Genomic DNA, 19,006 nt, shown 5'->3' with positions numbered 1-19,006 from the left:
AGAGATTCCGGACAATAGTGGGGCTTCGTTCGCACTGTTGATGCTGACTGCTCAGAGTGTCTTCTCGTGTTTTTCTTGCTCATAAGTTTGGGGTCTCAAATAAGAGCTAAACATCGGCCGCAAAAAAAATTGATAGCTAAACGTGGTTAGCATTTTTTAGGGATAAACACTGTTAGCTTAATATGATGGGTCGTTCCGGTTGCTAAACGTGGCATGGAATGGATGAAAGAAAAGCTTCGTGATATCATATGGGCTGTGTGTGGCTGTAACTCGTCCCCATTTGGTTAAAAGCAAAGTTTAGTTTTTTTAGGGGTTCCAGCCTAGTTAGTTTTCTTAGGCAAATCAATCCATTTAGTTTTTTTTAGGCAAAATCAGTCCATTTAGTGAGTTGAGAAGAAAAAGGATGGCCAACGGGCCCATTGGCACTATTTTTTTTTGAGATTTGGGCCCCTTGGGTACTTATCTTTGTCAATCAGCTTCTTTTTTGAAAGATCCGGTTTGAGCCTGCTTCATTGATTTAGGAGAAAGCATACCGGAAAAACAAGGAAGATCAAGTGATCATGGTGCACAAGAGCATTAGCAAGTTACAAACAAAAAAGAAAAATGGAGAGAGGGGCGCCCAACGCTCACAGAAACTGTCTATCTCACAGTGGCGTCCCCGAACGGGGGCTCTAAGCATGCGGCTCCGGCAGTCCTCCAATGTGCAAGATCGAGCTTTATAGCCTGGAGAACATCGTCAGTTCGTGGCATTTTCTTTCTGAAAACGCATGCATTCCGCTCCTTCCACATGTGCCAAGCAATCAAAAGCGTCATTGTTTTGAGCCCTCGCCTCTGGCCGGCTGGTGTGCGCCTGATCATCTCCAGGCAATGCTGCAGAGAGTTGTGGGAAGGCAGCCTGTTGAGACCCAGTGCCTCGCAGCCATTCCATGTGGAAGCAGACCTCCAAATCGTCTTGTAGAAAGGGCATTCCCACATCAGATGCAGAGCAGACTCCAGGCTCCTCATACATAAACCGCAGAAGTACCATTCGGCCAGCCCCTCCTCTGCAGTCTGTCATTGCACCAGATCCTGTTGTTATGCAGTAGCCAGTCGAACATCTTGACAGTCCCAGGCGCCCAGCATTTCCAGACAGCGCTGCTATGGCTCGTGCTCGGCGTGTCCTTAAAAAGCATCTTGTACGCAGCCCGGGCAGAGTACATCGCCCCTCCTCCTGCAGTCCCAGCGATCCGATCAACAACTTGACTGTCGAGGGTGATCTCAGCTTGCTGGAGCCGCCGCCAGAGGCACAAGAAATCGACAGCGATGAGTGTCGTGTCGCCGTGGCGGAGATCCCTGATCCACTGGCCGTTGTCGAGCGCAGCGGCCACCGATCGGTTTTTGCGCCGAGAGTGCTTGAACATGCTCGGGAAAGCAACACTTAGGGGTGTACCATCAAGCCAGGGGCACGTCCAAAACCCTATCCTTTGACCGTCGCCGGTCGTGATCGTCGTTGCTCTAGCGAACAACCCCGTGTCATCCTTGTCGCATGGCAAGGGGAAGGCCGTCCAGGGCCTCGTCGGTTGCTGCCAGTACGCCCATAGCCAGCGCAGTCGGAGAGCTGAACTGAACCGGAGCAGGTCTAGAATCCCCAACCCGCCCTTCTCTCACTACTAGAAAAATGGCTATAGATAATATGGACACTAATGGCGCACCAGACATGTGGTGCACCACCACTATATAGCAGTGGCGCATCATGTGCTGGTGCGCCATTAGTGTCTATTACACTAATGGCGCACCACACCAATGGTGCGCCACTACTAACATATTTTTTTATTTTTCCAAAAATACTAATGGCGCACCAGGTCAGAGTGCGCCATTACTAGTTTTAACTAGTAATGGCGCACCACTCACCCCGTGCGCCATTACTAACATTTTTTTCAAAACTAGTAATGGCGCACCTTGGTACAGTGCGCCATTACTATTCTTCCCCCTCTATCCCTTTTCCCCTCGCGCCCCCCGCGCCAGATCCCCCTCCATCTCGACCCGCCTCGCCGCCGACGACCCCCCGCACCCTTCCCCGCTTCACCGCCGCCGCCGACCCCCTGCACCCTCCCCCGCTCCAACCTAGGTTAGGCTAGGTCGCGTCGCGCCCCCAACCCCATTCGCCACAGCCGCCCGGCCTACCCCACCCCACCGGCAGGTGCACCTTGTTCCGTCGCCGTGACGAGGAAGCCGGAGCCCTGAGGTGGAGACTTCGGCGGGGCAACTCGCAGTCCATCGACGGCTGACAACGAACGTCGACGCGACGCGACGAGGCCGGCCCACGACCACGACCGACGTCCTCCTCCTTTCTATGGTCTGCATCTCCGATGCGATGCCAACCACCGCCTCGTCAACGAATGTAAATGCTCCCTCCCTCCCTCCTCTACTCCTCTCCTCTATATAGTGTAATAATTTTTATCAATAAAAAATAATTAAAAAAGTTACTAATGGCGCACCGGGAGAGGGTGCGCCATTGTTATCAATAAAAAAGTTACTTATGGCGCACCCCGCGGTGGTGCGCCATTGCTATGGATGTACTTATGACGCACCCCCGGGAGGTGCACCATTGCTATCCCTTTCCCCGTCGCCCCCCGCGCCGATCAAATCCCTAGCTCCCTCATCGTTGCCGCGACCACCGTCGTCGTCGTCGCGCGGGAAGATGTCCAGGAGGATCGCTGCGTTTGGCTTCTTCCGTTCAGGGAACCAGCTCGAGCCGGAGTCTCGTGTAGCTGCCGCTGTCGCCGCCTTCTTCGTTCGGCCGCCCACATCTCGTTGCCCCAACCACTGCTCTTGCCCGTCCCCGGCCTCGTCGAGCTCTCCTCCGACCCTCCCCGTGGTGAGCCTCCTCCACCCCCCGTTCCCCCTCTGTCGCGTGCACCCGTCGCCCCCGTCGGCCGCCCCTTCCCCCTGTTGCTCCCATCGCTGATGGTTCTGCTGCCGCTGCTCTGTTGTTTTGCCGCCACTGCTTGCTCTGCTGCGCTGCTGCCTGTCCTCGCACAGCCGCCCGCGTCCCGCGCGTCCTAGGATCGCGCCACGCCGGCGCCCGCCTCTGCAAGTCGGCACACCGTCCGCCCTGCTGCCCCATCGCCTACTGCCTCCCCTTGTGCGTGCTGCGTGCTGCTGCTGCTGGAGATGTTTGGGAAAATTTAGAACTTGTGATCAGGAGATGTTTGGGAAAAAGGAGTGTAGGTACTGTTCTTGTGTTGGGATAATTTTGTAGATTTTTAGGAGCTAGGGGAAATAGGGTTGTAGTTGTAAACTGAAAATGGATCAGAATGGAAAAGTGGGTGTTTCTCTCAAAAATTTCAAAAGAGTAGGATGGGTCTTTGTTCAAAAATGATTTATAGGAATTATAGGGTCTCCCAAGATTTTTGTGGCAATTTTATAAAAATTATTTGAATTAGTTTTAGTGCAACAGAGGCAACTCAGAGTTTGAAAATGGCATTAAAGGAATTTGTTTTTGGGGTAAATCCTATTATGAAGGACATTAAAAAAATTTATTCCTCGCCAAATAGACTTCAGAAGTCAAACCTACATCAGTCAGTCAAATTTATTCCTGGAATCCAATTTTAAGTGTTGAATGAACACAGAAAGAGAGTGCTAAGTGATTTCAATATATGAAGTTTCAGAATAATATATAGGATTGTTGGTTTTTAACCTTGGTTGCCATTGTTTCTATTTGTAACGGTCTGAAGAATGACTCATGTTGTTTGTGCTATCGGCTACCTAACAATATCTAAGTGAAAGCAACTAGCTGGAGTAGATTTGTGCACACAATACTCCTTCCAAGAAAATTTGCTTCCAAGGAGTAGTTTCAGTTTGCTTGCAAGGAGTAGTTTCAGTAAAGTTTCAGCATGGTTTTAGTATAGTTTCAGTAGCCGATTTGCTATTCACTTTGTGCTATTAGTTTGCTTCCATCTTTGTGCCCACTCTGAAGAGTATTCGTATATGCTTGGAACTAAACAGAATTATACAATGAACTTCTGCAGGCTGATCTGAGTTGGACCATCCTCTGCAGCCAACTTCTCTTCGGCAAGAGGAAGAAAGGAGAAGCAAGGTACGGTTTCACCCCTAGAAGATATATTGATGTACCCCGAGTGAAGGGAAGGAGTTTGCTGGGTTTTGTCTCCGACTATCGTGTCGTGATGATTCTGCAGGTACCCCAAGAGGCTCTTGAGTTTGCCGGAATGTCGATTAACTTCCGTTCCAGCAAATTTGGGTACTCCATATGTCCTATTTTCAGCAAAGGTCATGCTAAAATTTTCCGTGAATTTTAGCATGACTTTGCTAAATATAGGACATATGGGGTACTTGCGACAAATGCATGGGCCGGGGTATCTTAGTACTTAATTAAGTAGGATCAACTGCCTCTTGTGTTATACATATAGAAGTGTGATATCAACTCATAGTTATTACTAATGTTAGTTGCTCATCATCGATAAACCCTAATCTGGTAGGATGACCTACTAAAAAAGCCCATACCACATATTCTATTTGGATGGCCCTGCTAACCCTTGACCATAAATACTTGAGATGGATGTAGCAGGCTTAAAGAAAGAAATGTTTTTAGGCCAACTCCATTGGGCCTGGCTGAAAATGCACAAGTGTGCATGACTAACAATATTCTATTGTAAAGCTAAACAGGAAAGAGGAACCACTCATCCTAACCATTTGCTCTCAAAATTACCACTTCATTTCTTACTACTGAAAATCTTAGACCATCTCCATTCACCAATTGCTCAAACGAGTTCGAAGGGCGCGTTTTCACCACACTGTGGATTATCTTATTGAACCCAACAGAGATGATGTAGTTTTGAATTATGAACGTAGGAAATGTCGTCATCAGACGACGAAAGTCTCCCGGGGGAGTGCAGCTGGTGCCACGACGAGCGAGGTCTGTGCGACATGCCTCACCTGGACGATGATCGGCGCTTCAACATTAAGCTCGAGGAGACCTTCGATGTTGAAACAGTACGCAACGACGACAAGTGTTTTTTCGTAATTAAGCATAACTACAACTATTTCAACGTGTAATTTTCATCTTTTACAATTCGAGTAGCTTATCCCATGCCATGCAAGGCGCTATGTCTTGGAGAGGATGGGTTTTGAAGACCATGAAAGTTTTGAAACAAAGAAAATTCACCTAAGGACTCATCATGATGTGGATTTTGAATTAAAGCTGTACAATTCTGAGAGCGTAACTCATTTTGGTTGCATAAAATGGGAAGCACTTTGCAAGATGTATGGTTTTGATGAGGGTATGCTTGTCACCGTGGATCTCGGTGATCCTGAAATCAAGCAAGACAATATGGACATTTGGGTCCTTGTTGATACGCCTCCAACTCTACCGCTATGTGAGTTTCTCAAACATAGTTATTAGCTAATTTATATTGTTTATTTCAAAATAGTTGACAACTTATTTCCATTGACAGCTTATTTTCATTCTTCAAAGAATGTGCGGGAGATGGTAGACAAAACCCACTACACTGATGGCTCCGAATTAACTTACAAGGAGAAAAATCATCTGGTGGGATTTTGTACCGACATTGAGAATTACAATATCTAAAATCAAACTCCTCAACATTATGGTCAATACGTGCCACTAGTGCATGTGTTCAACTACGGTAACTACCATGGAGATACCCTGGTAAGATTTTTTACTATTACGACATCCGTGCATCTTTTGCATACTTCTAAAACTAGTACATCATTGCTAACTATGAAGTTATTACTATGTTTTTCAACAGAGAATCCCAGAGGATTGTGTGCCTCATTTGATGTATCAGAATGACAGCCTTCGTGTTTTGAACATATATCCAGGTCATCCTATGAATCTCAACTGTCCATACCGGATTTCTCAAAGAAGTGGCTACATGCTAATCAGTAAATGGAAAAAATGTATGGACAGTCGTAAGGAGGTTCTTGGAAGCAAAAGGAAGCGAAGCGCAAGAATTGGAGACAGGATGATCTCCATTCTCCATAATGGAGAGTCAGGGTCTATATCGTTTTATGCTATTTTACCTTAAATAGGGTATTTAGGTCCTGCCTAATACTGATGATCATGTGCTAAGAACAATTAAGTAGGGTTGGTTCGATGACTATCAAGATGATGATCGTATGACTTGTTATTAATAACGAGTAGAAGTTGTATGATGATGATTAGTAGGACTTGTTAGGATTAGTATTACTTTCGACAAACTCGCTACTCGCGGTCTCGAGACTTGTAATGTTCTATCTTTGTTTGGTCTTTGAATTCGGAGACTAATATGATGAATTGTATTCAGAGACTAATCTTCTATTGTATTCGATGAATCTGCTGTTGCTGTGTGGTGCTGTCTATATTCTGTCCAGTAATATATTTTGTAACCTGTGCAAATATCAGAAAAAAATCCATAATATTCATACTAGTGGTGCACTACCAACTAGTGCGCCATTAGTAAGTCAGGGCACACTAGTGGCGCATCATCAACTAGTGCGTCATTAGTAAGCTAGAGCACATGGGTAAATATGCCCCCCCGACAGGCATACTAATGGCGCACTGTTGGTATACTAATGGCGCACCTGTGGTGCACCATTAGTAAAAAAATTCTAATGGCGTGATGCTAGTGGCGCACCTGTGGTGCGCCATTAGTAGGCAAAACAGGTGCGCCACTAGCAGGCCTTTTCCTAATAGTGTCCACTGGAGAACACACCTCTTTCCAAGCCACCTTGCACTTCCCGCCGGTCATTGCTTCATATTGGGCCCATAGGAAGCGACGCCGTGCCTTGTCGATCTCCTTTAGGATCTTCTTCGGCACCTTGAGCACTGTTAGGGCTAATGTTGGCAGCGCTGAAAGCACTGCCCACGCCAGAACGCGTCGACCTGCCAGCGACATCGGTTTACCCTTCCAGCCCGTGAGACGTGACTTCACATGATCTATGAGGAATTGGAATTGCACCAATCGCAGCCTGTTGGGGGAAAGTGGCAGTCCGAGATAGGTTGTGGGGAAACTAGCGATCGATCCCCCAAACCCTTGCAAAACCTCTGTCAGCAGCTGGCCATCACAGTTCATCGGGATTACTGAAGAATTTGGTTGGTTCAGCTTCAACCCCGTCGCCTCTCCAAATGAATGCAGTGATACGTTTCCATCGTATCTACAATTTTTGATTGTTCCATGCCAATATTCTACAACTTTCATACACTTTTGGCAACTTTCTATATTTTTTTAGGACTAACATATTGATCCAGTGCCCAATGCCAGTTCCTGTTTGTTGCATGTTTTTTGTTTGCAGAAAATCCATATCAAACGGAGTCCAAGCAGGATAAAAACTGAAGGAGATTTTTTTGGAATATATGTGATTTTTGGGAAGAAGAATCAACGCGAGACAATGCCCGAGGGGGCCACGAGGCAGGGGGCACGCCCTGGGCCCTCGTGGCCACCCCGTAAGGCGGTTGGTGCCCTTCTTTCGCTGCAAAAAGCTAATATCCGGATAAAAATCGTGTCCAAAATTCAGCCCAATCGGAGTTACGGATCTCCAGGAATTTAAGAAACGGTGAAAGGGCAGAATCAAAAACGCAGAAACAGAGAGAGACAGAGAGACAAATCCAATCTCGGAGGGGCTCTCGCCCCTCCGCCGCCATGGAGGCCATGGACCAGAGGGGAAACCCTTCTCCCATCTAGGGGGAAGGTCAAGGAAGAAGAAGAAGAAGGGGGTCTCTCCCCCCTCTGCCCCGGTAGCGCCGGAACGCCGTCGGGGCCATAATCATCACCGCAATCTACACCAACAACTTCACCGCATCATCACCAACTCTTCCCCCCTCTATGCAGCGGTGTAACCCCTCTTTTACCCATTGTAATCTCTACTTAAACATGGTGCTCAACGCTATATATTATTTCCCAATGATGTATGGCTATCCTATGATGTTTGAGTAGATCCGTTTTGTCTTATGGATTAATTGATGATCGTGATTGGTTTGAGTTGCATGTTTTATTATTGGTACCGTCCTATGGTGCTCTCCGTGTCATGCAAGCGTGAGGGATCCCCACTGTAGGGTTTGCAATATGTTCATGATTTGCTTATGGTGGGTGGCATGAGTGACAGAAGCACAGACCCGAGTAAGTAGGTTGTTTGCGTATGGGAGTAAAGAGGACTTGATGCCTTATAGTGCTATGGTTGGGTTTTACCTTAATGATCTTTAGTAGTTGCGGATGCTTGCTAGAGTTCCAATCATAAGTGCATATGATCCAAGAAGATAAAGTATGTTTGCTTATGCCTCTCCCTCATATAAAATTGCAATAGTGATTACCGGTCTAGTTATAGATTGCCTAGGGACAAATAACTTTCTTGTGTGACAAGAAGCTCTCTACTAAACCTAACTTAGTTGTGTCTTTATCTAAACAGCCCCTACTTTTTATTTACGCGCTCTTTATTATCTTGCAAACCTATCCAACAACACCTACAAAGTACTTCTAGTTCCATACTTGTTATAGGTAAAGCGAACGTTAAGCGTGCGTAGAGTTGTATCGGTGGTCGATAGAACTTGAGGTAATATTTGTTCTACCTTTAGCTCCTCGTTGGGTTCAACACTCTTACTTATCGAAAGAGGCTACAATTGATCCCCTATACTTGTGGGTTATCAAGACCTTTTTCTGGCACCGTTGCCTGGGAGTCATAGCGTGGGGTGAATATTCTCGTGTGTGCTTGTTTGCTTTATCACTAAGTAATTTTTATTTTCTGTTCTAAGTTGTTCTCTATCTTTAGTTATGGATATGGAACACGAAATACCAAAAAAATTAGGTGTACTTGCTACTCATGGAGATGGGGAACTTCCTAAAACCCTCGATGCTCATTATGTGAAAGATATTATGTACTACTTTGATAATCCTGAGAAAACCCCATTCAACTTTATAATGAGATTAACGTTGGATCAACGTGAATACTTTAGGGATTATCGCTTGACTCAAAAAGGGAAACTATTATGGGATCAAATTTATATGTTGCATTGGTATGCTCGGCAACTATGCTTGAGATAAGCAGACTAAGGCATAGCCTAGTGGTGAGAAGGGGCTGATGCCTTCCCACCCACCCAGGTTCAAGGCATGGTACTTGCAATTTGGGTTTGTTGCACCAATTATACTGTAGGAGGTTCCCTTACAGTCTTTCTATCAAACAAAAACTATACTTGAGATATGATTATACTTGTTGCTCTAGGATGAAGGCTCCACACCTTCCCTTTTCATGTGAATTTAATGATAATGAGACCTTAGCTTCTTATGCTAATGGTATTTATGATTACTATGATGTGGAACGAATAGAAGAATTCGTTGCTATTATGGGTGCTTATGAAATTGAATCTTTGTTTAAAGAGTGTGAAAATCTTGATGATGATGTTTATATACCTGAAAATTTAGATATCCTTAAATATTGCTATGAGAATTATAAATACAATTATGATATTGATGAATTTATTGAGAAAGTCTCCGTTCTCCGAGAAGAGACTAATATTTTGCAGGAGTCTATGGAAGAAGAAATTGATGAAACTGTGAGCTCATTGGATGAAAAAGATGATGAGGAGAGCGAAGAACAAAAGGAGGAAGAGCGGATTAGCTAACCGTGCCCACCTTCTAATGAGAGTAACTCTTCAAATCATACATTGTTTAATTTCCCTTCGTGCTTACCGAAGGATGATTGCTATGATGATTGTTATGATCCCGTTGATTCTTTTGAAATATCCCTTTTTGATGATGCTTGCTATGCTTGTGGCCAAGATGCCAATATGAATTATGCTTATGGAGATGAACTCGCTATAGTTCCTTATGTTAAACATGAAATTGTTGCTATTGCACCCACGCATGATAGTCCTATTATCTTTTTAAATTCTCCTGACTACACTATATCGGAGAAGTTTGCACTTATTAAGGATTATATTGATGGGTTGCCTTTTACCGTTGCACATGATAATTTTGATGACTATAATATGCATGTGCTTGCTGCTCCTACTTGCAATTATTATGAGAGAGGAACTACATCTCCGCCTCTTTATGTTTCCAACACGATAGAATTGCAAGAAACTGCTTATGCTATGTATTGGCCTTTACTTGATGTGAATGAATTGTTCTTGTATGACATGCCGATGCATAGGAAGAGAGTTAGACTTTGTCATTGCTTGATATATGTTACTTTGTGCTCACTACTAAATTACAAATCATTGTTGATTCAAATTGGCTGTGATATACCTTGGGATCCGGGTGGATTCATTACTTGAGCACTATATGCCTAGCTTAATGGATTTAAAGAAAGCGCTGCCAGGGAGACAACCCAGAAGTTTTAGAGAGCCATTTATTTCTGTTGAGTGCTTTTATATGGTTTAAAAACAAAAAAAATAAAGAGGGGACCCAAAACTTTTCAAAAAGGAAAGTGAAAGTGAGAGAGACAAGCATTGTTGAAGTGGGTGTGCTCCTTGAACTTTGTTCATGCTCACGAAAACTTTGTGAATCTTGATTATAGAAACTTTTCAACAAAAATAATTATCCCCTTGTACAATTCCATTGTGTTATAAAAATAATGTGTCAAGATTTGCCTTTAGGATGTTTACATTGCTTGTTGGTTTGTGCGATGCAGAACATAAACTTTGGCTGTAGTGCGCGATTTTAAATTATTTACTGGAACGTAAAATGGTTCTGAAACTTTTTGCACTGTCTTTCTATACAAATTTTTTGTTTTTCTAATTATTTCAGAATTTTTGGAGTACCAGAGTTATGGTGAATGTTCAGATTATTACAGACTGTCCTGTTTAAGACATATTCTGTTTTTGATGCATAGTTTGCTTGTTTTGATGAAACTATCAATTTCTATCAGTGGATTAAGCCATGGAAAAGTTATATTACAGTAGCTACAATGCATAAACGAAATATTAATTGGTTTGCAACAGGACTTAGAGTAGTTATTTGCTTTATTATACTAACGGATCTTACCGAACTTTCTGTTAAGTTTTGTGTGATTGCAGTTTTCACGTTTTGGGAGAGATCATGATGGATGAAGGAATAAGGAGTGGCAAGAGACTAAGCTTAGGTATGCCCGAGGCACCCCAAGGAAATATTCAAGTACTCCCAAGCAACCAAGCTTGGGGATGCCCCGGAAGGCATCCCCTCTTTCTTCTAACAATCATCGGTATTTTTACTTGGGGCTATATTTTTATTCATCACATGATATGTGTAAATCTTGGAGCGTCTTTTGCATTTAGTTTTCACTTTTCTATGATGCACCATGCTGGTATGAGATAGTCCTTTGCTAATTTATTGAATGATCATTGCACTTCACTTATATTTTTTGAGTATGGCTTTATAGAATGCTTCATGTGCTTCACTTATATCATTTGAAGTTTGGATTGCCTCTTTATCTTCACTTCGAAACCCGCCATTTGTAGAATGCTCTTTTGCTTCACTTATATTTGTTAGAGCGTGGGCATATCTTTTGTATAAAGAACTAAACTCTCTTGCTTCACTTATATCTATTTAGAGAAATGACAGGAACTGGTCATTCACATGCTTAGTCATAAAATCCTACATAAAACTTGTAGATCACTGAATATGATATGTTTGATTCCTTGCAATAGTTTTGCAATATAAAGATGGTGATATTAGAGTCATGCTAGCGGGTAGTTGTGGATTATAGAAATACTTGTGTTGAAGTTTGTGATTCCCGTAGCATGCACGTATGGTGAACCGTTATGTAATGAAGTTGGAGCATGAGGTATTTATTGATTGTCTTCCTTATGAGTGGCGGTCGGGGACGAGCGATGGTCTTTTCGTACCAATCTACCCCCCTAGGAGCATGCGCGTAGTACTTTGTTTCAATGACTAATTGATTTTTGCAATAAGTATGTGAGTTCTTTATGACTAATGTTGAGTCCATGGATTATACGCACTCTCACCCTTCCATCATTGCTAGCCTCCTCGGTACCGTGCATTTCCCTTTCTCACCACGAGAGTTGGTGCAAACTTCGCCGGTGCATCCAAACCCCGTGATATGATACACTCTGTCACACATAAGCCTCCTTATATCTTCCTCAAAACAGCCACCATACCTACCTATTATGGCATTTCCATAGCCATTCCGAGATATATTGCCATGCAACTTCCATCATCATCATATACATGACTTGAGTATTTATTGTCATATTGCTTTGCATGATCGTAAGATAGCTAGCATGATGTTTTCATGGCTTCTCCATTTTTTGATGTCATTGCCACACTAGATCATTGCACATCCCGGTACACCGCCGGAGGCATTCATATAGAGTCATATCTTTGTTCTAGTATCGAGTTGTAAGTAAATAAAAGTGTGATGATCATCATTATTAGAACATTGTCCCATGATGAAAATAAAAGTGGCCAAAGAAGCCCCAAGAAAAAGAGATAGAGGCCAAAGAAGCCTACAAAAAAGGAAAAAAAGAAAAAAAAGAAAGAAAGAAAAAAGAAAAAAGAAGGGACAATGTTACTATCCTTTTACCACACTTGTGCTTCAGAGTAGCACCATGTTCTTCATATAGAGAGTCTCTTGAGTTATCACTTTCATATACTAGTGGGAATTTTCATTATAGAACTTGGCTTGTATATTCCAACGATGGGCTTCCTCAAATGCCCTAGGTCTTCATGAGCAAGCAAGTTGGATGCACACCCACTTAGTTTCAGTTTGAGCTTTCATACACTTATAGCTCTAGTGCATCTGTTGCATGGCAATCCCTACTCCTCACATTGACATCAATTGATGGGCATCTCCATAGTCCGTTGATTAGCCGCGTCGATGTGAGACCTTCTCCTTTTTGTCTTCTCCACACAACCTCCATCATCATATTCTATTCCACCTATAGTGCTATGTCCATGGCTCACGCTCATGTATTGCGTGAAAGTTGAAAAGGTTTGAGAACGTCAAAAGTATGAAACAATTGCTTGGCTTGTCATCGGGGTTGTGCATGATTTGAATATTTTGTGTGGGGAAGATGGAGCATAGCCAGACCATATGATTTTGTAGGGATAAATTTCTTTGGCCATGTTATTTTGAAAAGACATGATTGATTTATTAGTATGCTTGAAGTATTATTGTCTTAATGTAAATGATAGACTATTTCTTTGAATCACCCGTGTCTTAATATTCATTCCATGATTAGATTACATGATCAAGATTATGCTAGGTAGCATTCCACATCAAAAATTATCTTTTTTATCATTTACCAACTCGAGGATGAGCAAGAGTTAAGCTTGGGGATGCTGATACGTCTCCGTCGTATCTATAATTTTTGATTGTTCCATGCCAATATTCTATAACTTTCATATACTTTTGGCAACTTTTTATACTATTTTTGGGACTAACATATTGATCCAGTGCCCAGTGTGATTTCCTGTTTGTTGCATGTTTTTTGTTTCACAGAAAATCCATATCAAATGGAGTCCAAACGGGATAAAAACTGACGGACATTTTTTTGGAATATATGTGATTTTTGAGGAGAAGAATCAACGCGAGACGATGCCCGAGGGGGCCACGAGGCAGGGGGCGCGCCCTAGGCCCTCGTGGCCACCCCGTAAGGCGGTTGGTGCCCTTCTTTCGCCGCAAGAAGGCTAATATCCGGATAAAAATCGTGTTCAAGATTCAGCCCAATCGGAGTTACGGATCTCCGGGAATTTAAGAAACGGTGAAAGGGCAGAATCAAAAACGTAGAAACAAAGAGAGACAGAGAGATAGATCCAATCTCGGAGGGGCTCTCGCCCCTCCACCGCCATGGAGGCCATGGACCAGAGGGAAACCCTTCTCCCATCTAGGGGGGAGGTCAAGGAAGAAGAAGAAGAAGGGGGGCTCTCCCCCCTCTCTCCTGGTGGCGCCGGAACGCCTCCGGGGCCATCATCATCACCACAATCTACACCAACAACTTCACCGCATCATCACCAACTCTTCGCCCCCTCTATGCAGTGGTGTGACCCCTCTTTTACCCGCTGTAATCTCTACTTAAACATGGTGTTCAACGCTATATATTATTTCCCAATGATGTATGGCTATCCTACGATGTTTGGGTAGATCCGTTTGAGGGATCCCCGTTGTAGGGTTTGCAATATGTTCATGATTTGCTTATGGTGGGTGGCGTGAGTGACAGAAGCACAGACCCGAATAAGTAGGTTGTTTGCGTATGGGAGTAAAGAGGACTTGATGCCTTATAATGCTATGGTTGGGTTTTACTGTAATGATCTTTAGTAGTTGCGGATGCTTGCTAGAGTTCCAATCATAAGTGCATATGATCCAAGAAGAGAAAGTATGTTAGCTTACGCCTCCCCCTCATATAAAATTGCAATAGTGATTACCGGTCTAGTTATCGATTGCCTAGGGACAAATAACTTTCTTGTGTGACAAAAAGCTCTCTACTAAACCTAACTTAGTTGTGTATTTATCTAAACAAACCCTACTTTTTATTTACGTGCTCTTATTATCTTGCAAACCTATCCAACAACACCTACAAAGTACTTCTAGTTTCATATTTGTTCTAGGTAAAGCGAACATTAAGCGTGCATAGAGTTGTATCGGTGGTCTATAGAACTTGAGGGAATATTTGTTCTACCTTTAGCTCCTCGTTGGGTTCGACACTCTTACTTATTGAAAGAGGCTACAATTGATCCCCTATACTTGTGGGTTATCATGCAGCAACCCCAACAAGGTGGCGGTCTCTTCTTTGATTGGGTTGGCAAAGATTATTGCGTCGTTTGCGTATAGACTCACCCGCATGCTTTTCCCGCGCCCTGGCAGCGGTGCAATCAGATCTGTTGTCGTGGCCGCTGTCGCTGTCAAAACCGGCGGATCTCGGGTAGGGGGTCCCGAACTGTGCGTCTAGGATCGATGGTAACAGGAGACGGGGGGCACGATGTTTTACCCAGGTTCGGGCCCTCTCTATGGAGGTAATACCCTACTTCCTGCTTGATTGATCTTGATGAATATGAGTATTACAAGAGTTGATCTACCACGAGATCGTAATGGCTAAACCCTAGAAGCCTAGCCTGTATGACTATGGTAATGAATATATCCTTTCCGGACTAACCCCTCCAGTTTATATAGACACGGGGGAGGGGGGGAATCTAGGGTTACATAGAGTCGGTTACATAAGAAGGATTCTTCATAGTCGGTCGCTAAGCTTGCCTTCCACGCCAAGGAGAGTCCAATCCGGACACGGATACAGTCTTCGGCCTTCATGTCTTCACAGCCCATCAGTTCGGCCCATGGATAACAGGCCGGACGCCCGAGGACCCCTTAGTCCAGGACTCCCTTAGTAGCCCCCGAACCAGTCTTCAATAGCGAGGTGTTCGGCACACAAATTGTCTTCAACATTGCAAGGCAGGTTCCTCCTTTAATGATCTCCAAGTGATGTATTCGACCATCGGTTCAATGTCGATCCCCTCGGCTTCTGCGCGTTAAATAACTTCGCCTCCCATGTGTCAAGAGAAGGTGGAAGGTCAGGGTATTTTTGCAGATAAAACCCCATCCATGCAGGGAAAAGCGCCTATTAAAGAGATTGGATCCTAGATCCATTCGGCACCACGTAGAGGAAATCCCCGGAAACTGCTTAGGTGAAACCATTCCAGCATGGCTAGCACCCCCAGCTCCTCCACCCGTTCCGGCCCAGAGAAAGGCGAGTGGGAGAGGTGTGATGTCTATTTCACAACCTTCTTCTTATAGACGTTGTTGGGCCTCCAAGTGCAGAGGTTTGTAGGACAGTAGCAAATTTCCCTCAAGTGGATGACCTAAGGTTTATCAATCCGTGGGAGGCGTAGGATGAAGATGGTCTCTCTCAAGCAACCCTGCAACCAAATAGCAAAGAGTCTCTTGTGTCCCCAACACACCCAATACTAGTGTCTGATCGATCTATTCAAGTGTCCATAGTAAAATAACATGAAGCTATTCTTTCCGTTCAATCTATCATAGAGTTCGTACTAGAATAACACCTTAAGGCACAAATCAACCAAAACCCTAATGTCACCTAGATACTCCAATGTCACCTCAAGTATCCGTGGGTATGATTATACGATATGCATCACACAATCTCAGATTCATCTATTCAACCAACACAAAGAACTTCAAAGAGTGCCCCAAAGTTTCTACCAGAGAGTCAAGACGAAAACGTGTGCCAACCCCTATGCATAAGTTCATGAGGTCACAAAACGCACAAGTTGATCACCAAAATATACATCAAGTGGATCACATGATATCCCATTGTCACCACAGATAAGCATGTGCAAGACATACATAAAGTGTTCTCAAATCCTTAAAGACTCAATCCGATAAGATAACTTCAAAGGGAAAACTCAATCCATTACAAGAGAGTAGAGGGGGAGAAACATCATAAGATCCAAATATAATAGCAAAGCTCGCGATACATCAAGATCGTACCACCTCAAGAACACGAGAGAGAGAGAGATCAAACACATAGCTACTGGTACATACCCTCAGCCCCAAGGGGGAACTACTCCCTCCTCATCATGGAGAGCACCGGGATGATTAAGATGGCCACCGGAGAGGGATCCCCCTCCGACAGGGTGCCAGAACGGGTCTAGATTGGTTTTCGGTGGCTACAGAGGCTTCTGGCGGCGGAATTCCTGATCTATTCTGCTCCTCGATGTTTCTAGGGTATATTGATATATATAGGCGAAAGAAGTCGGTCAGGGGAGCAACGAGGGGCCCACGAGGGTGGGGGGTGCGCCCAGGGGGGCAGGCGTGCGTCCCTGCCTCGTGTCCACCTCGAAGCTTCCTTGACTTCAACTACAAGTCTCCTGGATCACGTTCGTTTCAAAAATCACGCTCCCGAAGGTTTTATTCCGTTTGGACTCCGTTTGATATTCCTTTTCTGTGAAACACTGAAACAAGGGAAAAAACAGGAACTGGCACTGGGCTCTGGGTCAATAGGTTAGTCCCAAAAATAATATAAAAGTGTAAAATAAAGCCCATAAACATCCAAAACAGATAATATAATAGCATGGAACAATCAAAAATTATAGATACGTTGGAGACATATCAACATCCCCAAGCTTAATTACTGCTCGTCCTCGAGTAGGTAAATGATAAAAACAGAATTTTTGATGTGGAATGCTTTCTAACATATTTCTCAATGTAATTTTTCTTTATTGTGGCATGAATGTTCAGATCCGAAAGATTCAAGATAAAAGTTTATATTGACATAAAAATAATAATACTTCAAGCATACTAACTAAGAAATTATGTCTTCTCAAAATAACATGGCCAAAGAAAGTTATCCCTACAAAATCATATAGTCTGGCTATGCTCTATCTTCACCACACAAAATATTTAAATCCTGCACAACCCTGATGACAAGCCAAGCAATTGTTTCATACTTTTGATGTTCTCAAACTTTTTCAATCTTCACGCAATACACGAGCATGAGCCATGGATATAGCACTATATGTGGAATAGAATGGTGGTTGTGGAGAAGACAAAAAGGAGAAGATAGTCTCACATCAACTAGGCATATCAACGGGCTATGGAGATGCCCATCAATAGATATCAATGTGAGTGAGTAGAGATTTCCATGCAACGGATGCACTAGAGCTATAAGTGTATGAAAGCTCAACAAAAGAACTATGTGGGTGTGCATCCAACTTGCTTGCTCATGAAGACCTAGGGCATTTTGAGGAAGCCCATCATTGGAACATACAAGCCAAGTTCTATAATGAAAAATTCCCACTAGTATATGAAAGTGATATCATAGGAGACTCTCTATCATGAAGATCATGATGCTACTTTGAAGCACAAGTGTGGAAAAAGGATAGTACCATTGTCCCTTCTTTCTTTTTCTTTTTTTTCTTTTTTTTCTTTGGGCCTTCTTTCTTTTTTTTGGCCTCTTTTTTTCGTCTGGAGTCTCATCCCGACTTGTGGGGGAATCATAGTCTCCATCATCCTTTCCTCACTTGAGACAATGCTCTAATAATGATGATCATCACACTTTATTTACTTGCAACTCAAAAATTACCACTCGGTACTTAGAACAAAATATGACTCTATGTGAATGCCTCCGGCGGTGTACCGGGATGTGCAATGATGCATGAGTCACACGTATGAAAATTATGAACAACGGCTTTGCCACAAATACGATGTCAACTACATGATCATGCAAGCAATATGACAATGATGAAGTGTGTCATAATACAAAACGATGGAAAGTTGCGTGGCAATATATCTCAGAATGGCTATGGAAATACCATAATAGGTAGGTATGGTGGCTGTTTTGAGGAAGGTATATGGTGGGTTTATGGTACCGGCGAAGGTTGGGCGATACTAGAGAGGCTAGCAATGGTGGAAGGGTGAGAGTGCGTATAATCCATGGACTCAACATTAGTCATAAAGAACTCACATACTTATTTCAAAAATCTATTAGTTATCGAAACAAAGTATTACACGCATGCTCCTAGGGGGATAGATTGGTAGGAAAAGACCATCGCTCGTCCTCGACCGCCACTCATAAGGAAGACAATCAATAAATAAATCATGCTCCGACTTCATCACATAACGGTTCACCATACGTGCATGCTACGGGAATCAAAAACTTTAACACAAGTATTTCTCAAATTCACAACTACTCAACTAGCATGACTCTAATATCACCATCTCCATATCTCAAAACAATTATCAAGTATCAAACTTCTCATAGTATTCAATGCACTTCTATGAAAGTTTTTATATTATTCCTAAAAGCAAATTTCCATGTTGTTCTAAAGGACTATCAAAATAATATAAGTGAAGCATGAGAGATCAATTATTTCTATAAAATAAAACCACCGCTGTGCTCTAAAAGATATAAGTGAAGCACTAGAGCAAAAACTATATAGCTCAAAAAGATATAAGTGAAGCACATAGAGTATTCTAATAAATTTCAAATCATGTGAGTCTCTTTCAAAATGTGTGTACAGCAAGGATGATTGTGGTAAACTAAAAATCAAAGACTCAAATCATACAA

Source organism: Triticum urartu, chromosome 2A, assembly GCF_056163025.1.
Source record: "Triticum urartu cultivar PI428250 chromosome 2A, HENAU_Tu73, whole genome shotgun sequence".
In the NCBI taxonomy this organism is placed as follows: Eukaryota; Viridiplantae; Streptophyta; class Magnoliopsida; order Poales; family Poaceae; genus Triticum; species Triticum urartu.
This window is presented reverse-complemented; position numbering follows the sequence as displayed.